Source organism: Falco cherrug, chromosome 6 (assembly GCF_023634085.1).
Source record: "Falco cherrug isolate bFalChe1 chromosome 6, bFalChe1.pri, whole genome shotgun sequence".
NCBI classification, from domain to species: domain Eukaryota; kingdom Metazoa; phylum Chordata; class Aves; order Falconiformes; family Falconidae; genus Falco; species Falco cherrug.
The window spans coordinates 64,571,013-64,597,603 of NC_073702.1; the positions used below are offsets into that span (position 1 = coordinate 64,571,013).

Sequence of the window (26,591 nt, forward strand, 5' to 3'; positions counted from 1 at the left end):
GGATACATGTTGCAGGGTGATAAACCGCCAGCCTCAGCTATAAGCTGAGCCTAGATTCTTTGTCATCCTATTTTAATAGAAAAAATCTGGAGATTGATGGGGAAGTTGTTGAAGTTAGTGGAAAGACCTTAATCTGACATCAGTGGGACTCAAACCAGGCATTGACGGTGCAATTTCTTTGGCAAAAAGGTCCTTCTGTGGTATTCTTTCAGAGTACTTGGATAAAAGCAGTGCACCTATGGCTGTGCGGAACCATTTTCAGTCCCTTTTCATGTGCTAGTTTCTCTTCATCGTGAATAGTTAACAGCTCTTTGTTTGCTGCGTGCATTGCTACACGTGCAATGCTATTGCTGGCTGCTAAAGAGCAGATTTCGAATGAAGCCTTTGGGTGTGTACTGAGAGCTCTGCTGCAGATGGGAAGTGCCTTTCCTGTGGAATTTAGATTAAAATTGCCACATGTAACATATCATTCTGTAGTCTGAAAATCCGAATTAGATTGTAACTGATAAAACAGAAAATGAAATTGTAAATATATAAACTTGCTGGACTATACCTTTCTTCCCCAACCTCAGTGCTGTCTGTTTATATTAAAGCAACTTCATGAAATTTTTACAGTAAAAAATTAAGCGGTGTTTTGACCATTAGGTGTGAACCTAGGGATGAAATATTACTCCATATTATTTCATGCAAGTTCTCTGTTCATATATGGGTGTGTAATGTTTTTTCTTTCTGAAGTGCGGGTGTATCTCTGGGTATCTCATCAGCCATGCTTAGAATGAACAGGCTTTTAAAACATACATATCACATCATTTATTTTTGTATTTAATCAAACACGTATCTCTAATCCTACAGTTGTTAATCTATCAAACTTCCACTGGAATTTATAGCCATCTGATCAAGTAAAGGAAGGCTGGATAAAATCTCATACAAGGGCTTGAGGAAGTGCATGTCAAAGAAAAATCTTTATTCCTAATTTTAAACAGTATTTTAGTACCATGTAAGGTTTTGGTTATTTAGCAGTTAAAGTGTTTCCTCCTATTTTGACGAAGAATTGCTGTATCTGTTTAATTTTCCTTGGATCATTTCCTGTCCACAAAATACTTTATCTTAATTCTTGGCCTTTCTAGTAAACACTCAATAGATAGGAAGTTATAGCTTCATAATAGACCACATCCATGTAGAAATCTGTAAACATCCTTTTACATTTTTTTTTTTTTTTTTTTTTTTTTTAGATTTATTCATTAGTCCATCAGTCATTCCTGCTGCACTGCTTGCTTTGTGTGACAGCTCAGCTGGACAGTGCTTGTATCAGTTTGAATGTTAAGGTATTGTATGTAGCCTAAAAAGCAAACAGAATAACCTGATAGGCATTTCTGATAGCCAAAGAAAGAGCTTTGCACAAACACAAAAACTACCTTCTGCCCTGGAAATACTATTTTCCTTGTTATCACTTTGGAAAAGTTAGTATCAGGAGTGGGATAAATTGATGACCATAGATCGAGTACTTGTAGCAGGCAACCTGAAACACGGTAAATTTTGTGCTTAGGTGGTGGTCCTGTCTGTAAGGTGACCAGAATATTTTCCTAGTTTACAGCTTGTTCTTTGCGTATTGAAGAATATTGGTCTTAACCGATTAGGTCGGTGACTCATGAAGTTTCATGCATGAGATCCTTGCCACAGTGGGAACCCTGTCCCGCTCCATGTCACGAGCTCCAGGAACCTCAGCAGAGCAGTGAGTACCTCTGGGTCTGGGACCCCAGGGCTGACCAGCTTGCCTGCCCTACTGAACCTGGCACGTCTGGTCCTGATCCAGAGGGGAAACACAGCACCATGAAGTAGCTGGAGGGCTTGTGCTTCCCATCAGCCACAGCTTCTCTTCATCTTTGCCCCGTTACACATCCCAGTGAGGAATACAGGAAATAAAATTCTGTCAAGAGCATATGCTCAGTATCTCTTTGTTGCTTATGGATCAAGATGAGTAGTAATTACCTCAGTCCAGATGAACTTTTTCTGTACCTTTTAGCATAATTTCTCATCCTTATTTAGTTCAAAACTTGAGATTTATTTCCAAGGAATTCATGTGTGTGTGTGCACGTATGTAATATATTAATGATTTCATCTTCTGCTTTCTCATAGTCACTGATTTCATTATAATGGCTCCTAGGAGGATGCACAGAAGATTCTGCCTGAAGCGTTAGAATTAAAACTTTAAGGCCTGAGAACCAGGCAGGTCTTGGTTTCTAATTCCAGATACCTTACTGTTGACGTTTATGTTTTTAATTCCTTTTCTACCTAACTTAGCAAAGTGATGATGAGGCAGAAACCTCCAAATCCTGTTGGTTTTGGAGGTGAAAAGTATCTGTTTCCTTCTCCACGTGACTTCTAATCTCACTTAAGAGCCCATAAATAAGTGACAACCTCAGAGGTGGCTGATGTAAGTTCTCTGGAGCCCAACAGCATCACTCTTGAGGCAACCACATCCCCTCAGCTCAGGGAACGCAACCATTGCTTCTGCATCTCTCCTTTCTCATGCTAGCCAAAGAGTGAAGGCGTGTGCTGCCTTCATCCCAACTGAACCGAGACTGTGAATTCAGCATGTCTGAGGCCTGAAGAGGACTACTTCCCTTCATCTGCTGAATTAATCTGAATTTCTTTTTTTTAAATTATTATTTCTAATACCTACGTGGTCCCTAGGAAAGCTGAAAAGGACATCCTCTCGGGTCAGGCCTTACTGTACTGCTGCAATGCAAACCAAAGGAGATAACTTTTTCAGCCTATAAGCCATAAAAAGTAGCTTGCTTTGGAGAGTTCTCTCCAATCTCCAATCTGTCTGCTTTTCTGTTCTTCCCTTCCTGTTTCACTTTCATGCTTGTACCCTGTACAAAATATCTGTATCTGTTCTGTATTATTGGATATCTGCATAGTTGTTTCTCTCACATATTCTCGCTCTGAAGTTTCCTGGTTGTTTTTTTTTTTCCCCCCTCCACTTCCCGTTTTAAATACATTATCCCAGAGGTGCTACCACCGTGGCTGATGGGCTCTGCCTTGGCCAGCAGCAGGTCTATTTCGGAGCCAGCTGGCATTGGCTCTGTCGGACATGGGGGAGCTTCTAGCAGCGTCTCACAGAAGCCACCCTGTAACCCCTGGGGCTACCAAAACCTTGCCATGCAAACCCAATACAGGAGCTTGGTCTTTCAAAAGTGAATTCTGACTGTCCTTTCCCTAAAGCTTGCTGTAATGCGGAATGTCGTGGTGTTTGTGTTTACCAAGAAAAGCATTTTTCTCATGTTTTGTACTTTCTGTGATCCAAAAGAAGTACAGCTGGTTGGTTTTTTTTTCCCCAGATAGTGTTCCATTTTTATTCCTGCATAAATTAGCAGCTAAAGAAGATTCTGCAAGTCTCCCATTTCCTAGCCTCATTTGGAACTAGGAAGAAGGAAGCAAATCTGAAGCTGGCCCAGCCTTGCCACTGTTCTTTGCTCTGGTATTGACAGTCCTACACGTCAAGATTTTTTCTCTCCTTAAAACACCCAATCATGAATGCCCTTTTCCATTTACTTCAGTGCTATCAAGTATAATAAAAATTGCATCAACGCTCAAAGAGATCAGTATCCCATACTCAAAATAAGTTAAAAAAAAAAAAAAAGCACCAAAAACTTTATGAGAATATTCCTTGTGTGTTTTCTGTCTTGGAAAATAAATGACTCTGCAGCTTGTATTACATGAGTCTATTAATAATCTAGCCAACTTCTGATGAAACATGTATTTAATTAGTATTCTGTGGTAATTCCTTATCGAAAGCTGTACGTGGGGCTGTTACGGTAACCAACGTCTTGTTCTTACGTGAAAATCATACTGTGTCATTGCATGGTGTGGTAGAAGTGGTAGTGAACATGGTTTGGCATGTGCCTATATTAACTGTTAAGCTGAAACTGCTATCAATATGTTCAATCATAAAATCATAGAACCCCTTGGAAAAGACCTTTAAGATCATCAAGTCCAGCCATTAACCTGGCACTGCCAAGTCCACCGCTAAACCATGTCCCTAACTGCCATATGTGTAGTCTAGCTGATGTGTTGAAACAGTAACATTTGGAGTAATACCTGCTCATGCTTAAAGATGCTCCTTCCTGCGTGGTAGCATTCACTGTAACTCTTGTGTGCTCAAGTGGGAGTCTTTGGTCTATGAGGTGTCACTCCATCACCCCTACTGAACACTAAACGGTCTCCTTCCCCCACAGTATCACTTGTGTGGAGTTGCCTCTCAGCTGTCCGTTGGCATAACTGTAGCACTGTTTCCGATGTAAGCGTGTGACTTTCCAGTTGCGGGCAACTTATTTCCTGCAGAAAATCCTAAAGCTGACTTGTATTGCAATGCCACTGTGCAAACCATGAACAAATGTTCCAAAGAAACCACCTGTATTCACTCTACTGGAGGAAATAAGCACATCAGAGATCGTTCCTGTAGAGTTGCCATCCTATGCACAGCTCTGCTACTGACTAAGTCATGGTAACTATGTGGTCTGGCACACAGTCGATACCTGAATTAATCATGCATCTCCGTCTTCTGGAGTGACTGCAGGGCAAGAGATGATGGAGCTGAGAGCAGCAACTCCTAACTAGAAAAAAATATGCTGAAGAGAATGAGGTGACTTTATAGGCAGAGCTGTGTGAAGACAAGTCTGCAGATAGGAGTTAATACTGCCTACCAGTTTTTAAACTGTAAAAGGAAACTGGTGGATAAACGGTGAAGATTATGTTTCTGTGAATCAGTTCTTGCTGGTAAGCGTGAAGGGAATTAGCTGCCATTAACCTCCTGTGTCAGAGCTTATAACTGATGGTGCAATAACAGTAGCTATCTTGAGAATTGTGTGGCCTTGAGGAAAAAGAGGCAATTGCTTCACGTCTTTGCCTTTCCTTCTGTGCAATAGTGCCTTTTGCGGTGCTGCTCAGGGATCTGCTGCGCAGGTGCAAAGGAAGAGGGCCGTTTGGTGTGCAGTGCTTTTGCAGCACGGATCGCTGTCCTATACCTGAGATATGTGTTGCAAGGCAAGCCAGCTTGGGCATTGGTAGGGACATGTTCAGTGTGTGACTAATCTGAGAGTGAATTCGGTTCTTTGGCTGTACAAATATGTGTCTTGTGGGACGTTTGGATAGGCTTTTATAATTTCGTTCTTCTTTGGCTACCTCTTCCTGTACCAGGCTTCCAAAGAAATAAGGATGCTTATGATTTTAATGTGTAACTGTTTACGGGGAAGCAGAGGTGGTACCATCACAAAGTGACCTGTGCTCCTTGTGGCTATTCGAGAAAGCTGCCTGGAAAAATCCAGCTTCATCCAGATGCCAAGTTGTATGCTGGGGTAACTAATGGCTTTTTAAAAAATAAAAATAATCATTTTCATTTAGAAGTCTACTTTCATTTAGTGTTTTAGACCAGTTTTGTATAATTCAATTCCTTATTTTTATAGACCTCAAAGTGCTTCAAAGACTGGGTATGCTTTGCTAGCTCGGAATAGAGTCATTTCATGCCAACTTTTTAGGTAGGCTTTTATTAGAAGTAGGAGATACTCATAACTTTTCCATTTGAGGCTCTGAGGAAGCATTAGACCAGGAACTTGAAATTGTGCAAGTGCTGTTTCCCCAGGATATATACAGTGACTAGTTTTGTGTTTGGGTGTTTTGTTGTTGTTTTAATTCTGCCATGTAGTTTTACAGGCAGACTGAAGCCTTGATTTTTTTATTCTCTCATGTAGCTGAGAAAAAGCGCATGTGTGAAATCCCAAATTATTAGCCCTTTTCCAATACTGATCTTGGGAGCTGGGCAAGTAACATGGACTTTGGACACTTAATGGCATATTTTCTTTTCGGGGACACTTCTATTAGGAACAATGAGATTCTCAGGTGCTTTCAGTGGGATCTTGGCATCAATAGAAATGTCTCATGAAACAGCGCGCTGGTAAAGCTTTTGAAACTGGAAGCCCTTCTTTAATGAGATATTTGGCTCAATGTACAAGATTACAGGTAAGAAAGCATTGTGTTGAAGTTGTTAGCACCCTTGGTGAGCCTGGTTATTTTCCCCTACTACCCTGAGGACACAAAGCTGGGGAAATCGGTAGTGGGTATCCCAGATACCACATAGCATCTGGGAGTGGAATGGATTGAACAGTTTGTTCCTCTCCATTTTCTCCTGAAGAAATGTTGGTCCCTAACAGTTTGTCAAATTATCTACACTTGGAAGGAAGGAAACATTTTTTTTCTTTCTCAGTGAAAGGTAAGTGATAACTACTGTTCCTCTGTCTCCAGCATCACACTCAGGTAATCATTAGCACCTAAATTCCCCACCTCAAAACAGGTGGGTTGTTTAGTGAGTTGCCATCCCTGCTGGTTGCAGAAGCCTGTTCAAGTACTACCTGACTTTGTTTTGTGTGCTCTGCTGAACACAGGCCCAGGGGATGTTATTTTTGGGTGCATTGAGGAACATTTAGAGTGACCACAGAAACAAATAGCATATGCACCCACTGACCTTGCTGCCACCTTGCTGTTACCAAGTGATCTTCCTCTCCCAAGCACACGTGATTAATCACAGCTACAGCGAGCTGCAAGGAGGTGAGCTCAAAGGGAAAGAAAAAGCAGACTGACGCAGATGTTTCGCAAGCTGAGAGTTGCATGGTCACCCATGTCAATCAGGTTACAAATAATGAGAGCTTCTGTGTTTTACATGCATGCATAAATCTAATGGCTGCTTGCAATTGTGTTTAGCTCTCTGGATGGGCGTTTCAAATGCAGATTACATTCAGAAATACAAATGCCAAATATTTAAAATCCCTCTTTTTCAGTCACTTGTGTATACCACAGACTTTCATTTTCTGTTTAAATAAGAAGCATGGTCTAGTTACTTTCCTATGTTCTCTTTCATGGAAGTAAGAATGCAAAGTTGAAAGAACACATGATTACTCAAAATGTTGTTGACTTCCCTGTTAAAGTTTGTAGGGCTAAAGCCAAGGTGATACCTAAGGGTTTAAATCTGAATAGGATTTAAAAGCCAGATTCCTAAATACTGTTTGGGGGATTTGTCCCTAAATCTTTTAACAATAGTCAGCATGTTCATCTTCACAGTTTGTCACAGCTGAGAAAGCTACAAACTATCTTTCTGTGTGAAAGCATAGAGATGAGAGCAGAAGAGTGTACAGATTTAAAGAGAAGCCATGAAAATTGTTAGACTGCTTTTTACTACCCCAAGTGAAGTTCTCTCTCATTGTTGCCCAGAAGCCTGGGGGTGGAAGAGGAAACGAGGGCAGAATATGTGTCCTCAGCAGCACAGGCGTGCTCTCAAAGCCCCGTGGAGCCACCTGCCTCCACAGAGCGATCAGGTGAGAGCCACTGCTAGCACGGCTCACTGGTGTTTGCCAAGAAGGCTTGCAGCTGACACAGCCTGTATCAGCATTCAGCCCTCCAGCGGGATGCAGTCCAGAGGGATGTGCCAGCTGCTCCCTCCTCAGAAACCACTTACTCCTCTGAAGAAGTGAGTAGCAGTTTCATAGCAGGAATGAGTACTTACCTAGAAGAAAATGGTGGCATGAAGTAGATGATGCTGTAAGTTCATCTTCGAGGAGCTGCTTGTCAAGGCACTTGTACCATGCTACAGGGGCTCTGCCTTTACTTTATTGCCTGACCAGAGTCTGGATATTTCCTGCTGGGTGAGGTTCTGCCTTGTGACCATTCAGGGCAGGTGCCTGTGCACATGGATATCCTAAGATACAGCTGCTGGAGTCTTAGTTATGAGGTGTGCAGTGCTGGAGGGACTCTGTAAGAAGCTCCACCATGTCTCTAAGAGACCGGCTTCAGTATTTCCATAACCCATGTACATTTTTGACCTGCTGGTTTTCACACCTTCTGCCAGCAGTGCCTCCTTGCCCTGGTCCCCACCAAGGGAGCAATGTGCAGATCTCTGCTGAACCACTTTTAGAGCAGATACTACCAGTGGTAAGCCACTTATGTCACTGTGTGAGGGAGGCACGTTGGTGGGGATTTTTGTGTGGAGATGCTTCCACCCCGCCCCTCCGCTTTCTTCACTGTCCTGGAATTTCCCCCCAGTAACTGTCTGGCATTGACTTACACTGAAATTACATTTCCTTCACCTTCTATTAAGGACTTCCTTCTGCTGCTAACAGGGTTTTACTCCTTACCTCTTTCTCCACAGTTTAAGACTTCTTCTGAGGTTCCTACACAGGGCTGAATGTTTGATTCACTACCAACTTGCCTTCCAGTGTGTGTGCTCTTTAGCTTCTTTCCCACTGCTTGGGTTTTTGTAACTACTGTTTCTGCTGAAGTGTTGGAAGAGGAGGGGCATGACCAAAAATATATTATTCATTAATTATTTTCTTAAATTGTATTCCCTTCAGTATCTAAAATGTTCTGACTCACAAGGGGATCATTTAATTTCATAACATTGGTATCTGTGAGAAAAATCAATCAATAAAAATCTAGGCAAAGATGATGCTTTGTATGCTTTTTCTGAGCACCATACAGCAAACTGAGTCCCTCCGCTCTGAAGACCACAGGGAGAGCTGTCAGGCGGGCAGAAGACACTGGGGCTGGACTACCTGTCTGTAGTCCCTGCTAAGAGCATCTAGGCCTGCCCTGGGTGGGTGTGTGGGACCACAGGTCCAGCTGTCACCTCATACATTAGCCATGCTCAGAGTGACAATGCTAATGGGTAGCAGGTGTTCCCCAGCTGGACATGGACCTGGACCCTCTAAGGCACTCTCTGGCTTCAGGGCTGGACAGCAGCATCCTGGCTGAGAGGCAATCAAGGTGGTCATCTGGAGAAGCACCTGGGTTTACTTTTATAATATATGCTGGGGGTGTCTTTGGTTCAGGGTTTTGGGCTCATTTTCTTTCTCTTTCATGAGTTTCCCTTGCTTTGGGATTCAGACCACTATGGTAGGGTTAAGGTGAAACGAAAGGTTGCAGTTCATGTCTGAGGTTTTCAGACGAAGAGGTTAAATGGTTTATTTGTCCTTTTACCTTTCCAAAGGCATGCAATGTATTTTCACTGAGGTGTTGTATTTTATGTTAGAAGAGAATACTTGCGTTTTTCTGAATGCAGCTTTTGTGGTGGATTCTGCTACCCTCTGAAAAACCTCTTCCATTTCACTGACAGTAGGAAGCAGCTGTATGTACTTTGTGGGTTTTTCCCTGTCTGTGGGAGCCTGCTCCTATAGAAATGAGTGGGAATTTTCCCATTGATGTTTGCAGGAAGGATGATCAGACAAACACAAAGCTTCCACGCTAGGAGTCCTTAGTGGTGTTGATCCTTTTCATGTAAATCATCTGGCTTCGCCCTGTTGAAGATTCTACTCCATAAAATCCCTGGCAATGAGAATGGTGAGTTTGGGATGCAGAATGGTGACAAAAAGGATATTTCTCCTCTGTGGCAGAAACTTCGAAATTGCTGGCACAGAAAGATGATCGTTAGAAACTCTGAAAGACAGTGGGTGTAAAAACCCACAAGAGGAGAAAAACTGCACATAACTGATAACTATTTGTATCATGTGAACATTTAACAGCATGAAGTGGGCTTAGCAAGAGCAAAAAGTATCAGGAAGCACTGAAGACTTAGAGATTTAGTACCTGTAATTTAACTTGCTCAACTCACCCAAGTCTAAATGATAGTTTTACAGCTCTTTGATGCAATGTGGAAGATGAGTTTTCAGGTTAAAAAAAAAAAAAGTATAAAAGCTGTCTTTTTTTTCTTGCTAGTATTCATGTAATGTCAGTTTGTTTTATGCCTATAGATGTGTTTAATAAAAATTCTGCATCTGCTAGAGAAAAAATAGAACTTGTCAAAGGTCATCTGTTAAGGCTTTTCATTGTGGCGTACTGAATGTAAAGGGCTAGTGGATAAAGTCAGTCATTCAGAGTCTGAAGAAGCTAATATTTCAGTTTGCTCAGAAATCTAGCTCTTTTAGGTCCAAAGCTCCAAGAAAAGTTATTTGCTGTGTTTTGTATATACAAGTAAGGATAGGAGACCTGATAGGACTGTCTGTGCAAGATGTGTCAGCTGGAGCATTGCTGTATTCATCTCCCGTGCCAAGTAACTCCAATTACTCTTTGGTCAAACAAACTTTTTATTCATTGAGTTGCAGTTGTTTGCCAGAGCTATTTGCAGTCATGTGGCAGAGGGGGCACAATTAATATATTGTAAAAATGATATTTTTTTTTTTTAATGTTGTATGCTATGGAGATGTTATGGAACCCCATTGGCAGCGATCTGAGGAGCAGTGCAGAGCCAGGGTAAGGTTTTGCCAGATCATAGCAGAGCACTTGAAATTCTCCAACTGGCAGGAAGGAAAAAGTGTGCACGAGGGAGCCCATGGGAACTGTATTTTGGTTCAGCAGCATCCATTAACATTGTCAAACTGCCTGTCTCAAACTGTTAAGACTGATAAACTGCCAGTAATTATCATTTAGAAATCTAGCGGCTGCCAAGACCATCACGCACATCACATGTGTTGGTTGGACTGGTTTGAAATTACTTTGCTTTAAAAAAAAATAAAAATCCTGAGCCTGCATCTGCTCCAAGAATAGCACTGAGTTTTGACATATGACAGTTGGTGCCGGCGGTAGTTATTTTTGTTGTTCAGGGTAGGCTTGGGGGATGCTTTCTTGGAGTGCGTCACTGTTGGTGTTTACCTTTTGAGTAACAGGGCTATTCTGAATATTTGCAGCAAATTAAATAACTAACTGAAGCTGGTGGGATCTCCCTTTCCTTTCCTTCCTTGCCTGTGACACTGGATGGAGAGAGAATTAAAAATACCGATTGCCAGAAGGAAAACTTTCTTATTTTGCAGTTGATTTCCAGCCACTGTAAAGAAACAGATTCAGAGTGGAAGGGCTGAGCAGGAGAGGGCAAGAGCTTAGAAGCAGCTTTGGCTGCACACCACCATCACTTTATCTCTTCCCAGCCTCTCCTGAGGCAGTGAAAATGTCGTCCATTTCCTCCTGAAGGAATCTGAATGCAGCCATGATCAAGAGCTAGAGGCAGACACAACCATATCACACAGCTGTCGCTGGGAAAGGAGATGGGGACGGTGAAAAGGCCATGTAGAAGCTTGAATGCTGTTTTTCATACAGAGGTTTGTGATTTGATCAGTTACAAATTAATAAGTTGGTACAAGGTCTCCGAGTCAATGATCTGTGAGTCTGAAGAACCCCAACTTTGAGTTGTGACATGGTCCAAGAAAACATCGCTTACATTTTAGCTTCCATCTTAGTGTATGTACCTTTTCTACTGATACTGAGTGCAAAGGTGAAAAAAGCTTTTCCCTCTGGGCTGTTTTGGAGTGACATAGCCAGCCTCTGAAGTTCTCCTGTGCAGCTCACCCACTGCTGTTTCAGAATTTTAAAAAAAACAGCATTTTGGAGTGATTAATTTCAAACCCCAATGTCTACAAGACCCAGCAGTGCAATGTAACCAACAAGCAAGTCGGTCAAATTGAAGTAGTGAAGAACTGCAGCAGAACAGCCTCTGCATCTCAGGGGTAGGAACAGCTCAGGGTTTTTCTTCATCAGCACTCCCAATTTGTATTGGATCTATACCTCTACAATACGTGATGTCATGTATCAGCTTAATCTAACTCTTTGTGGAATACTGAAGGAGAAATTCTTCTTTTCAAATAATACTTCAAGTGCTGTGAAGGAAGATGCTTGCTTACGACTTGGAGAGTACCAGATGCTATGTTGTGAAAATAAAGGGAAAACATGTTGCATTCTGTTATTTCATTTATGAGAACACTTTATTGTGCCTAATGCTGTTAATCTAAAATTATAAACAAACTTACCCTGATATAGTCTGATTTTCATTATAGACACCAAGTGCTATAACAAATTGGCTTAAGATAATTCTGTCTTTAGCAAATTAGATTGTAATCAACAGATTTATAATTTAATAGTTTCATGATATATGCATACCCTATAGCTTTTAAAGCTTTATTTTCAGTTCAGAGTTCTCATTAGTCTAACTTAGGTTTACTGGTGCAATCATTAGATTTAAGATAGGATAGCCTGGTTTTTTTAATCAACGAAGAGTGTCAGTGTGAGATACTGGAAAGAAACAGTATGAGGGAACCATTTACGAAGGATTTTGTTGCAAAGCTGTTGATGGATGAGATTTAGGGGCCTGTGTTTTGTCTGGGGTTTGGAATGGCAGGGGACAGTGAGGGTATGTAGGATCCCAGCTGGGAAAAGTGAGGTTATTTTAGTCTGAAATAAAGCTTTTGTCAAAAAGTAAAAGCTTCCTGTATATCCCCCCCAAATTTTTTTGTCTTCCTGATAGTTAGGTCTAAACTGTAATCTCTAGACAGTGTGGTACAGTTTATTGGCCAAGTAGCTCTGGTCTCGAGATTTAAAAGCGCAGCAGCGGAACGTTGCCAGATATGGATGTAGAGAATTAATTGCATCTTATTTGTGGAAATATTTAAACAAAAGAAATGACTCTGTCTGCATTCCTGTGTTTTAGTTTCTGATTTGTTTATCAGCTTCTTTGTACTTTGAAACAGCGAACCTGCTCTATTTTGCCTTTTTTTTTCCAATACAGCTTTTTGTTTCATTAGGAAAAGTCATGTGCCTGCAGTTTGCTCAGCTTCTTGTCTGAGCAAACTTGTAGAAATAATTAATTAAGCTTGGAGAGTAAGCAGACTGTAGATCTGGGTCATTTGTAAAAAGTAGGTGAGATTGTGCGATGATTTTGCAAACCTGGCAAGGGGTGTATACGTGGGTGTGGGTTTCTAGCTGGCTGGCAGTGTGTGATCAGGATTCAAGTACGTATAGTTTCATTTTGGAGAATGTATGAAATGTGAGCGTATGTGAACATTCTCTGGTTTGGGATCTTCTGAAGGGCTGGCCTGGAAGAGACCGGAATCTCTCCCCTCCTGGTTTGTCCCTGCACTGTTTCAACGAACTGTAGTCTTTTCCTTATGTATACTCAAATTAAAATGTTGGCTAAGAGTCTGTAATTTAGCTTGTGTGGCTTGAGGAGCCTGGGAGGAGCAGTCCACCTCGGTTATGCGTCAGCAGGACAGGCACAGCTCGGAGCTGTGAGCTGTGGCAAGGCAGCTCTTTCACCATGGCAGGTTGGCAAGGGCGCTGGGGAGGGGTGTCACGGGGGGGGGGCTCAAACCCTGAGTGACCTTTTGTGCCCACAGCACAGGGAGACCTTATCTCCAGTACAACTGGAGGTGGCAGGGTGTATGCCTGGGAGCAGCTTCCCCTTCTCCGTGCCCCCCTTCACCCGTGCATTTAGAGTAAAGAGAGGGTTTCTCTGGTTAGAAAGCTGCATTTCATGAGGACAGGAACCAAGAGACAGTTCATTTCTATGGAGAGTTGCTATAAATAGCTTGCTCTGTTAACATAAATTCTTTCACCAAGTGAATCCTACAAACAGGGTTTTGTTCCAAGCTTACAAAATGCTTTATATGCCCTTGTCACTTTATACGTGCTTGTTCAGATGCCAGCACTTCCCCCCTCAAAATGAGAGGTAAGCCTGACACTTGAAGGGTGACACTGCTTTGTAGGCGAAGCGAGGGAGTCAGCCTTCATAAACAGACCTGTTACAGCTTTACTTTTTTGCATCATTGATAGCAAAAGGACCACTGGACATTTTCAAGGCAAGCAAAGGCAGAACTTGCTGAAGTCCATGCTTGCTGGTGTTTAAACCTGGAACAGGGCCACCACGTTTCCTACTGCCTTGCTCTCTACTAATGCTTGCAGTCAGTCTGGGTCAGGAGCTGTAGCTACTGCAAGCCTTGAACGATTCACAGGACTTTTAGGAAGCTTGTAATTGCTCTGCTGTGAATCCTAGAGAGAGAAACAGCTTGCCCAGGAGGGAAAAAGTCTTCTGTTACTGCTGGTGCAGTGGAAACTCTACAGACGTAAATGGTCCCAGCTGTATGATACACATCTGTTACTGCAGAGCTGCAGCTTTTTATTTTCTGCCTCTTACATAGTCTTGGTACTGGAAGCCCTCTCCTTGTGAGATTTTCTGCTTCTGTTTAAATACTTTTCTGCATTTGACTAGCTGATGTTCAGTCCACATCCCGTTCCCCTCTTCGCATGAAACGGCAGTCAGTCAGCTGTTGAAACTTTAACAGAGCTGAATGATATGACTCAGAGGTGTTTGTCTGGAAAAGGGAAGTGATTTGGAGTTCAGGCAGTTGATAAAACACACATGTTTATGAGGAAGCATGCTCTTTCCTGCTTACTGTTCTTTTATTTAAATACATCTGTCTGCTTGTGGAGACTGGACTGCTTTCACTCCCCATACACATATATGACAAGGTCAAATACAATTCCCTTTCATGATACCCTTTTGTGCATGAGGTGCTTCGAAGTACTTGCTATAGCTGTTTGTCTGCATTGGTGGATTAAAAGCGGAGTAAGCAGTGGGTGAGCATGGATGTAACATGGGGAGAGGAAGCAGACCAAATAACCTGGCTGTTGTCCAAGGTGAATACTGCAGCGCGTGGTGAGAAGGGCATGTTGATGTGGCAGACAGCATTTCTGCAAAGGCTATCCAGCTGCACTGCCAGAGGCTCTGTGGGACTGTTGTAGTTCCCAATTCTGTAAAAATATATATGAGAGAAATATGAAGCTGATGTTTTTGGCATGTACAGTTTGATTTTGAAATATGGTTATTGATTAGCTGTTGCTAATTATGTTTGCTGTTGAAATCTTCACAACTGGTCCTTGCAGTGGCTCCCAGATTGTGCAAATGGGTTTTGGAGGGGAAATTAATAAGCTTGCTTGCATACTCAAAAGAAAAAGAAGTCATGCATCTTTGTGACTCTCAGGCATGCATCCCTCTTTTTTTTTGTTTTCCCACCCGCCACCCCCCCCCACCCCCATAGGATTGTTATGGATATGTACTTCCAGGGATTGTACCATCAGCCTGTACCATTCATACATTTTGCAGAGTTCATAATCGAATGCGTTCGCTGCTGAAAGTGGCACACGTGCTGCTCTGAATGCTCCTTCTCAGATGTCTCCTGCTTCTGGTAACCCACATTCTGCAGCTGGGGACTGTGCTTTGGGCGCTGTATGAATGGTGCGTCTTGTGTTCCAGCAAGGCGGCGTGAACTTGATTCGAGGTCAAAATGAAATGTGACATTTCCTAAATGTGCAAGTCCAAACTAGTTACAGCACTAAAAAGCGGAGCCTGTGTGTGCTTTCTGTGTGTTACTCCTCAGCAATTTGTGGTCTGTTTTACTGGGGGCGACGGGGAGGTTGAATGTGCTTTTAGAATCCTGATTACACCTGCAAAACTAAGAGTAGGGAGAAAATAAACCAGTGCCACCTTGTCACTTGGGGGTGCAAAAGACTTACCCTTACAGTACCAAAAATCTGCTTGGTCCAGGGTGAGGGTATCCAGTTTACAGCCAGTGGCCTAGATAAGACCGGCCAGCAAGCTGCTCAGATCTGCAGCCTGCTCTTCCCTGCTCCACTCTTCTTCCCCAAGGTCCTTGCAGGCACAGCGAGAGCAGGCAGTGACCCAGATGCACCGCTCTGAAAGTGCCATTTGTTTCCAGCATTCAGCGTGCTGGCGGATTTGACACATGGCTACACACACATCCATCACTGGACCAAAATACACATCTCCAGTATTGTAAGGCATGCCTTACCACCTAAGTGACTGCTGACAGGGCCAGGAGCTGTCTGCGTGTCCCGTGAGGTGTGTGGCAGTGTGGGTGGTGGGACACCTGCCCTCTGAACGTGGAAGGATTTGTCGAGCTGCACGATGTGGGGCTGGCTACAACAATAATTTTTTAAAAATTGCTTAACTTTTTATGGGGTTAACAGGCAGGCATTTTGCTACTACGTACTCTGTTACCAGGCATGCTATGAGAAAGAAATCAGGGGAAAAGCCTTTTTACACTTCTGGTTTTGGCAGGGAGTGCAGAGCTGTGTTCCTTCTCCTATTCTTCTGACTACAACTTTATTTCAGATTCCTTTGCCTACAGACAGAACCTGTAAACATGTATTTATATACAAATATATATAAAAATCATCGTAGAGTCGTAGATATGTAGTTGTACGTATATACGATTCTTAAGACTGGAACACAAAATGAATGCCCTCTCCCGCTGTCCAAGCTGTAACCTCAGTGAGTCTTTCTTCTTTGTGGAACCCAAGCCATCAAGTCTCATTCAGCATGGCTAAACAGATAACCATTGATACATCCTGCCCTCCTTCCACCTGCAGTTCTCCCCGGTATCTCCCGCCACTGTTGCCATGGGCAACACCAGTGTCCCTCAGTCAGGCCAAAATCTGTCCATCTCCCAGTTCCCTCTGTCTTTACTCTGAGACCAGCAGATTCTTCCTTCGTACTGTCTCTTAAGAAATGCCCTGTGCTATTCAGACTACACTGTTGAAATTCACATCTAAGTGCTCATTTGATGTCTTGAATTACTGCAACATCCTGTTCTCTGGCCTCTTCAAATTATAATTCCAGCTATTCTGAATGTCTTTGCAGAAGGAATTTGTCCCACTTCCTCATTTTTTTTAACATTGTACCCTCTCCTATGCATTCATCTACCGGTTCCTTCATTATTCAAGACAAAGATGCCCATCTTCGCCACCAAAGCCCCTCGCTCCCTCTGCTTCTCATTCACCAGCCAGCTCTGAAAGGGCATCTTGCTCCTCCAGCCACCCATGATGCCTGTCTCTCCAGCACAAACAAGTTGTTTTCTAACAAGTGGTTATGGATTTTCTGCTAACCTAACCCACCGCATTAATGCTGGCAAGACTACCTTCTTCTTTAGAATCCTCTTTTTTTTTTTTTTTTTTTTTTTTCTGGAATGCAGGTGATGCAGAGTCCCTGCCTGAGGCAGTTCACCACCCATCTTTTGTTTTCAGAGCACGGCACTTGTACAAATACTAAGCACTCCTTGGAGGAATGTTAGACCTTATTGAGATTAAGGCCTTAACCAGCATCTCCTGTCATTGCAGGCTTTTAAAAATAGGCTCAACATGCATGGTAATAGCAGCATTGTAACCATGGCAATGCAAGGAAGGCAGAGTTTCCAGGCAGGGATCTCTTATCAGACCAGCTGGCATGTGGCTGAGGGCTGGACCAGGGCGACACCAGGCTGAGGTTTCAGGCTCAGGAAGAGACTCAGAGCCCCAAAGCATGTCTGCTTTCCCCCAACTGGGTCAGGAGGCCTAATAAAAAAAATAATGTAAGTGTAGTTGATCCTGCCTTGAGCAGGGAAGCAGCCTAGAATGGTCATTCAAGGTCCTTTTAATCCTGTGGCTATAATAGGGAGAGCCGACTTCTTCTCTGTGTGTTGTGCATTCAAGCATATGCTGATCTTCTGCTGATATCAACAGAAGGTCTCTGAATAAAGAAACCAGAATATCCTCGTTAAGGATCTGCTTGGAGGATGTGAGAGTAATATATTGCTCTTTGAGCGGAGGCTGACTTTGTGCAGCAATAAAACAAGAATATTAAACAGGAAGCCAATGACACTTCTGAAACATGCCTGAGACAGTAATCCAGATGCTGTTTGGGGATATAGTGTAGCCCTTAAGCCTTACATCTATGCTACCTTTTTTTTTTTTTTTTTTTTTTTATATACTGCATCTGTGTAGTTGGGGGTGGGGAGGGGGAGCACAGCAAGAAGAAAACCAGATTTTTTAGCCCAGTTTCCTGAGGAAGTGGGGGTTAGGTTGTTAACTTGGTGTGTCTGTGCACCAGTCTCCTCTTTATAGCTTTGCAGGCTGTGTCCAGCCAGGGAGTGGACTTCAGGGATAGCATCTGTCTTCCCGGTCCTTTCTCCAGTGCATTAGCTGCTGCGAGATGGGCTGGATGCGGAGCAGCAGGGGCAGTTAGCTGGCACCTGCGACAAGGTGTACCCAGCAAATGTGGCTCGATACTGGGCATCCAGTGGTCTGGGGGAACCAGGAGCACTGGGATGTAGCCTAGGAGGGAATCGTGCTATAAATTTAGCATTACAAGCCCAAACGGGCTGGAAATCCAGTTTAATTAGTTCCACCGCTCAGGCATTTGCTTAATCTTGAAAAACAAAACAGAAAAAGTAGCAGTGTGTGTGTGTGTGTGTGTGTGTTAGACTAAATAGCAATGACATTTAAAATCCAAAGAATATTTCAGCAAAATAAATGCTTTTGTGTGGCTTTTGTATTGAAAAGAGGTTTATATTAATGTAGCACAATTGTATGTATTCTAGTTCACACTGGGACGCTCACTTTCTAAGGGGAGACCTGTATTTAAGGGCAGCATGAAAGAATAGAGACTTGATCCCGCGCTTAAGGCTGAAGCATTATGTCACTGCAAAATCTTTTTATTTGTACTTCTAGTGTGTTGTCCTGAGAATTTAATTTCCTGTTTTTCATTATGAGAGAGTCTTTTTTGGAAGCCACTAGAGAGCAGGAGGATTTTTTTTGAACGCAAACTGTCAGAATACAGTGACTTTTGGGGGTTTGGCGTTTGGGGTTTTTTTTCTTTCCCAGATACAGAACTCGCCAACATGAAATCTTATCATTAAAATAAGTAAATAAATAATAAAGTAGCATGAGAGACAGCCCTCTCTTTCTCACTTTTCCCCACCCTCAGCCCATTGGTGATTTTTCCTGGGTTTTGTAGTGATGCTTCTCAGATTTAAAGCGCTTATTCCCTTCCGCTTTTTGTTATGTGACAACCAAGGACCTTATTTATTTGCTTTACTTGTCTCACTAATAAAAAAACCCCACAGAATGTCACATTTTCTGTTCTTCCATTTCCAGTACTCCTGTTTATTTTGAAGCTTCCAGAAAGAGATAAAAACAGCTTAAGAAAAATGCTCTCCAGAGCAATCCTTTAAAGAGCAACAAACAAACATTGCAGATTGGTCCTAAAGGCTGTGCTTCCTTTCTGGGGAGAGAGGGAGGTGGGGAGAGAGGATGTTTTCTTCCTAGCTTTGCTCTAATCATCCGATCTGGGATTTGATAAGCTCCACAAGTCTGAAACTGCTGCCTCCTCTTGTCTTCCCCCTTCCTGCCTCTCAGAAGATTAAAGTGAACATGGCAAAAAGGAAACAGTTTATTTTCAGCTCGTTGTAGTTAATAATTAGTTTACAGCGCAGCATTTTCATTGTTTGTGTTTCAGTCGTGTTGCTGTATTCTTTTCTTACACTGTTTACTTTTTGCTTCACGGGCTTTCTTTGATACAGAAATAGATTTACAAATAGCTCACTCTTGCAAACTTCCAGCCTCTTTCAACATTTTCATATTTCACATCAGGAAATGTGACCACATGTAGGTGGCGTAGCTTTTGCGAAGACATGCTTTGCCTTCCACCCCCGCAGCTCATGGGGCACAATTGCAGAATATACCATGCTTTTGTTTCACTCTTGGACAATTCTGAAATTACAGTAGTTAGGAAAACCAAATGTACAAAATCTGGAATGATTAATCCATGAAAGTATTACATGTACAAGATATAAATATTATTTGACATACTCAAAATCAGCCAAATCTATGAACTGACTGAACTACAAGAAGTTCTTAGTAATACACGATTCCCTTTTCACCCCCAATTTGTCCTAAGGGTATAGGATACATGCTGAATTCTTTAAGCCTTTAAAGCCTGGAAGTAAATTGGCCAGGACTTAAAACTGTTTCTTCCCATGTGTGTATTTTTTATCATTTCTTGCACAATGGGAATGGCTGACATTATGGGTACTATAGTATTGCAACATTAGCATATATATATTCTGTATATGCTGTATATGTATGTGTTCATTTTCATTGTACGTCATGTATGTAATGTCCTTAATTAAAACTTTGCACACTGATTAAAGCACAAAAATCTTTATTGCATAACTAAGATTCTCTCTTAAGAAGGAAGGGAAAAATTGTTTAAAAACCCAATTGTTTATAAAACAAATGTTTGTATATAAAAACCTATATTTACATTGCAATGTAATTGCACTTCTACATCACCTGTACTGCTTTTGCAGAGGGTTTGTAAATATGCTGTTTAGCCAGTTTCTGCTAAAGGTACTTTAGGGTCAATCCTGTATCTTCAGAAGAAAAACATTTTCTTCTTTGAGACAAACTGCAAAATCAATTATTGAAACAAAAGTCTCAAAAATCTTATGTTATGTTTGCCTTTTTTTTTTCTCCTTGCTACCATTTTTAACTTTCATAATGATGTGAGTGCTTATTTCTGGCCACAGAAGCGGTTCACTGATGCTACTGGGATATTAGGAAGTAGTGATGTGCAGGCTGAGGGTGCGGGAGAGGGACACGGCGCTGGCTCCAGCCACTGTGTCCCTGCCTTTCTGTCTGCCTGAGCTCTCCCTCAGCTCCAGGGGTACCCAGCAGCGTTCCTAGGAGCCAGCTCAGAGGGTTGGAGAGTGCAATCTATTTTTAGGACTATGGGTCCATTCATTTATTTTTTAAATAATTGTTTGGGGCATAGTACTTCTCATTTTTCTGCAAAGAGAGATGGCAAGCCCTCTTCCTGCAGTTAATGAGCTCATTTTTCTACTCTTCTGAGAGCTAAAGTATGTTGCTGCAATCACATGTTTCTCATATATGAGTAACGTTCTCAGACTAATGCATGCTCAGTATTGAGCTTGCTAATAGCTTCCCCTATTGATTGCTCAGCCCTCATGATTGCCGACAGCCACCGACCCAGGGGCAAGCAGTTCCAGTGGGGCAGCCAAGTTACGCGGTACCCACGCTAGCTTTCAGCTTACAAGAGATACAGTCTTGCTTCTCTCCTAAGATTGCAAGGGATGCTTCAGATGGTGGCATCTTCTCCAAACAGTTTCAAAGGGCAGGATTTAGGAATGGGCCATGAGTGCCGTCCCCTTCGCCTTTCTGTCCCTGGTACCCTTGCAGTGCTGTGCTTCACTTGCTCACCGTAACCGCTAACTGTCCCACCGAGTGGTTCTTAATGCTTTTGGCATCTTCTGATTCATTGCATCTGCCTCTGCTACCTCTCTGTACGCATCCAGGCACCCTACCTGTATTGGCACTTTCCATGCATGTTTTCAGATCCCAGCTCCTTTATGCTTTCAGCTCTCTGCTGTGTTACAAAGCGACTTGATGCCTGGAAAAGCAACTGTGAATGTAAGGAATATTTAGTTTAGTTTATCCTGCTTGGAAGTTGAGAGAGGAAAAAGGTTCTAATATCACTGATACTGAGCTGGCAATATTGGAGGGCTTAAACTGCCTGTGGGAATGAAGCATCCCAGGGAGAAGGAGAATAAGCAGCATGCTTCAGCAGGGCTAGAAGCCACAGGACACCCAGGACATGGGGACCAGCTGACAGCAACATATCTGCTAATGATAAGCCAATAGATACAATGTGTGAGGAGATTAAGGTGGTACAGAAATGAAGCAGTTCAGCTTTATGATCTTTAACACAGTTTATGTGTTTTTTGACTTCGTAGCTCCATTTTATAAAAGTAGAAAAAGTTCATGCAAAGACTTCATTTTTCTGATGTTTTTCTCCTGTTTCGTGTTTCTTAGGACTTGTTGCCACTGTAACAGTGACTTTGGATCTGAGTTCCTCCTGTTCCAAACAGAAAGGGCAGCAGTTTGAAAGATGTGTTCATAAGACAGCCACAAGTTTGATGGTGCAGACAAACATTTTTGTTCTGAAACTACTCATCTACTTTGGGACTCCTTTAAGAGAGGGACCTAGTTATCCTTATTTACACCCTACAACTGCATGAAGCTTTCAATAAACTGTTTTAGAAATCCAGTGACTTTCACATGAAAAAATGCAGGGTGCCTGTCCCATAGCCACTGTCCTCTTTCCAAGTTTTGGCACCATTGCATGGGAGGACAAACCACAAAATGGTAGTATTTAGTCTTAGTAGAGTCTTCTAATGGTGTTGCTGGGTTTTTTTCCTCTGCTGTTTTCCAGGGTTGTGCCTGAACTCTTTGCAAGAGTTGCTTCCCGTGGGAGCTCCCTCCTTCTGCTGCTCAGCTCTGCCCCCTTCCCACCCCCGCACCCCCCACCCCCGACTTTTTCAAATCCTGTGCCTGCTATCTGGGACCCTCACTTAGCAAGGGGTAGTTTCAGGCTAACAGGGAAGCTCCATCTCTGTCTGAGAGCAGGCCTATAAGCTTCCCTTAAACTTTAAATATTTTATTCTTGGAAAGCTTTCAGATGTTTGCAGGATAAAGGGTCTTTATACGTAATCTGGCATTGCACAGTAAAAGATTGCTTTATGTAAGTTAAGATGTGCTGTTCCTTTTTAAACTGGCCATATAAAGTCAGCATGCAGAAGACTGTTTTTCTTGTGTTCAGTGTTGCACTTAGAAGGGTTTTTTATAATGTTTTGCAGTTTTGGTAGGATTAGAAATCTTGAAGTGGTGGGAACAGGCTGAAAATGCTGCACCCTTGGCAAAACTGAACATGCACGCCTCCATACGTTCGTTGAAATACCAGTGTCAGCAGCCTCCCAGGTAACAGAGTCCTCAACCTTGTTTAAAAAGGGTAACCCAAGACTCTTGTTACTGTAGGGCCATAGTAACCTACTACTGAAAAATACTTTCTGGACTAATTCATGGCCCAAATCTATGTAATACCATGTGCTATAAAATAAGCACTAATGACATTACCACATATGACAAAGGAAGGCTATTCCTCTGCAGAATAACCAACAATTTCTTTACAAAGTGGATCCAACTCATTTATTGGTTACACATCCTCATCCCGGTATGTTCATTTGTAGACTGTTCTTCAACCTGAAAACCTTCATCTTCCCAGTTTTACCAAGTAAAATAGCAGCCAAACACCAGGGATGCCTGCTTCTACATGAGGTTTGAAAAAACAGCAGCAGAAGCATTTTACTAATAGAAAACTGACAGATGCTTATCATTATGTAGATTTTCTGCTGTGTTCGAGTATCATAAACTCAATTGCGTCTACTAGCATTTGAAAAATACTTAAGACCACTTCCTCCAGCTGAGTGAAGCTCACATGAACTGCAACAACTGCAGCATGCACTAGACCAGAATCCTCCATGTAACTGTTTTTATGCCTTAAATCTTGTTTTTGTCTGTTTTAAATGGTGGGTAAATTGTCACTGAAAAATTTTTGCTTTAATGAAAAATCAGGGGGTTTGTGGATTCACATCTGGGGTTGTTCACAGTTGACTTGATCCAATGATCCTTGAGGTTGTTGGGTGTTAATAGATTTGGGAGTGCAGGCTTGAGAAAAATGTAGTTACTATGTTGTTGTCGTCAGTGATTTCTCTTTTGCCAGTAGTAATAAACTTAATTCTGATCTGGGTATGAACTGCCAAAAACTTACCTGGAAGCTGATGAAAAAAACCAGGGTTTGTCTCATGAAGCAGGCAACGTCATGAAACAAAGCACAAACGATGTATGTTTGTGCTAGTCATCACATCCTGTTTCACAAAATACTTGTTACTTTAAAAGAAAGTAACTTTTACACAAGGCTACATAAAAGCACTGCTGGTATGTATGCAACACTGGGAGGAGAGAATGGGTTTTTGGTAAGGATTTCCAATTTGTTGAAGCTGGTGCTGCTTGCAGGAAAAGGCTGTTCCTGGCAGATAACCCTCATTATCTCCCAACAGTGTTTTGTTTTTCTTTAAAGTTTCGGTTCAAGTCTCTTTGAGATTCAGAACAACTTTTCATGTATGTTAGTGTGCTAAGTATTTTACCACATCTTACCATTCAAGAGGAGATGCTTGGACAGCTTTTGGTTGGACACTGCTTGCATATTGGCAGTGATGTGTGTGTCACAGTTTGGGGTGACCCTGTTATAAATATTTTGGATTGGGATGGGTAGCAAGTTGCAGCTATGACGTTGCTTAAATCTAATACTATTCACCTGATCATACATTAAAAACAGGCTTATTCTTTATTGATTTTAGATGGGAAGCAGAAGGAGAGTTCAGTGTGAATTTTTTCAGAAAAAAGTTTTTATTCTCAACACTTTTCCTTCACCTGCAACTTCTCTTCCTTCCCCGCTCTTCCTCTGGCTGGGGTAACAAACAAACCTAAACGTTTACTATATGCCATTCCGCTGGTGCCAGTAGGCTGTTGGATATTAGGGTATACTTTTGTACACTTATAGCCAACTCTTCATAACCAAAGCAAATCAAAACCTTGCATGGTAAATGCCTTCTTTTAAAAGAACTATTTGTGAAAATAGACTTATCTGAAAGAAGGGCACCTTTCACTGAGTATCCAGATGGCTACCTCCGAATTTTCATTTTTCTGAAGCACAGAAACTTGGGAAGGCAAGCTCCCTTCTATTAGTGATTCTGGTCAGAGAAACCTTTTGTCACCTCTTCTATTTATTATACTAATTGCAAAATAAGTCAAAATTGGTGTGCCTCAAAGTGTATATTCATTTAATTTGCACCTCCTATGCTGTAGTCTCCAAAGTCAGAAAAGCTTTTCTGAAAAGTGCCGGTCAGAATTTTGAGATAAGTAACATTACCCAAAGCCTTTAAGAAAAAGGAATATTCCTCCTACATGCTTAGGTAGAACAAAAATCATTAAGGCTAAAGCAGAATTTTGTACAGACCCCAGACTGAATACAAAGAAAGAGCTAATAATCTTTGGCTTTCTCTGCAAACCACATCCAGCCCTCATCCCCAGCTATGCAGCAAAAAATGTTCCCTTCCCTTCTCCCTTCCTGCCCCACTCAGCCCCCAAATACCTCATCTCCTTTGTAGCCAGACAGACAGGGCATGCTTTGCATCATCTTCTAAAATCAAGCAAAAAGCGTCCCCTGGAAAAATCTCAAGTTTTCTACCTGCCATCCCCAAAGTTCAAAGGATCTTGCAAGGCTGGAGATGTGGCAAATTGTGTCTCTGCCTCAGATTTAACCAGGCACCCCTTTACCCAGCTCTCTTGCGAGTTTTTGTCATACGTGGCCTCAATGGAGGCCTTGGACTAGACTCCTTTAGCACGGCTTGCAGGCAGCTGCCTTAATCCAGTACCAGAACACTGGTGCTTTACTGTTGCTTGAAACTAGCACTACAGCCACATAAGTGGACCTGCAAGTCCCCAAATCCTACATCTGCCTGTCTGTCCTTTCCTCCCTTTCTCCCCACTGCCAGCACGGGCTTTTTGTTTTGCAGTTACTTTGCAAACTGGACTAAAGAATTCACCCAGTTTGTTTTAATCCTGGTTGTTGCACAGGCGTTTGTGCTGGGGGGGGGCAGAAGGAGGGCTGCCGGGGCTGCATCCAGAAGCTCCGCAACAGCGCTGGGAGCGGGGGGGCTTGGCCCGTTTTGGCAGCAGCGTTGGCCCCTGTCATTCAAGTATTCATGGGACCGGCAGTGTGGAGTACAGAGTTTCCCTTCTTTGTCACTTCTCTGGGGAGTTTATTAAATCAGTCTCTTGGTGTAGAAGAAAATAATGAGCTAATCCGGAGTCGAGGTGCTATTGGATTGTTTCAGACCTGGCTCATCTCTTAAGCTCCTAACTTTTCTGCATGCAGATGTTATCCAATTAGTTCGGAGGCAGAAGTAGAGTTTCTTGACTTGGTTTTTTCTTTCCAGGCCAAATGCCTGGAAGCTAGGGAGGGAAATAGATGGCACTGGAATAATAACCACCTTCCTCGAGTTTGAGCAAAGCAGTTAAGACCCATCTTTTTTTCAGTGTTTTTGCAAATTCTGCCAAGCTGTACAAAAGGTGTCGGGGGAGGGGGTGTGTGTTGGGTTTTCTTCTTTATTCCTTGATATGCCCATTTTTTCTTCTCAACCACTGAACAAAGAAAGCAAGCAGAGAAGACGATGCTTTGGTTTGTAATTTTGTGATTAAAAATGTCTGTTCCTAAAATCTCTCACAACAGTCTCTTCTGATTTGTAATGATTCCTTTTTTTTTTTTTCATTCTTTCCCCACCCTGAACTCTGCACCCAAAATGTAGTCTCAGCCTTATGAGATCAGACGACTGCTTGCTAATCGGGGTTTAGAGCAGTGTAATCCAGTTGCCCTGTTTTGAGGATGATTTATTTCATTATTCCTTAATATTTTCTTAACTACTTTTCATGTAATTATGACCAGTAAAAGTAATTTGACCTAAGAAGCCATTCTGCCTTCCTGTCCTGCAGATACCTACAGCATTCTTCAGGAGAGGTGCCGGTGCAAAGATCTGCTGCTTCTGCAGCTGAGGCAGGTTTCCACGATCAATAATGCAGGGCTCCAAGTTATCTGTGTCTAGCTGTAAAGTTACTCATCCAGCAGTAATTTCACAGATGCCTCTCTCATGGAAAATTCAGCCATGTACTCGAGGGGGAATGAGAGTTTAAAGCAGTTCAGATTCGGTCTGGCTTCACTGGTGTGGACACCTGGGCACTGAAACGTGTGTCCTTCTCTGTTTCCTGTACAGTACCACTCCCAAACTGAACACCAGCAGCATCATAGCTCCTCCATCCTCTAGGAGTCTACAAACTAAACATTTTAACATTGTCGTTTGTCTATGCTCCATGAGTTGTTCTTTCAAAGATTTCACCTCAAGGAAAAATCAGGAGTAGCTGTCATTTGAAATTTATTCCGGGTTGGCAAAATGATGGCATTTGTCACTTCTACT

The 26,591-nt window shown here is 42.4% G+C and overlaps 1 protein-coding gene across 2 annotated transcripts in view; it reads left to right on the plus strand.

The window, feature by feature from the left end:
* FYN (FYN proto-oncogene, Src family tyrosine kinase) overlaps positions 1-26,591 on the plus strand; it is a 143,507-nt gene that overhangs the window by 34,330 nt on the left and 82,586 nt on the right. The window lies entirely within an intron of this gene.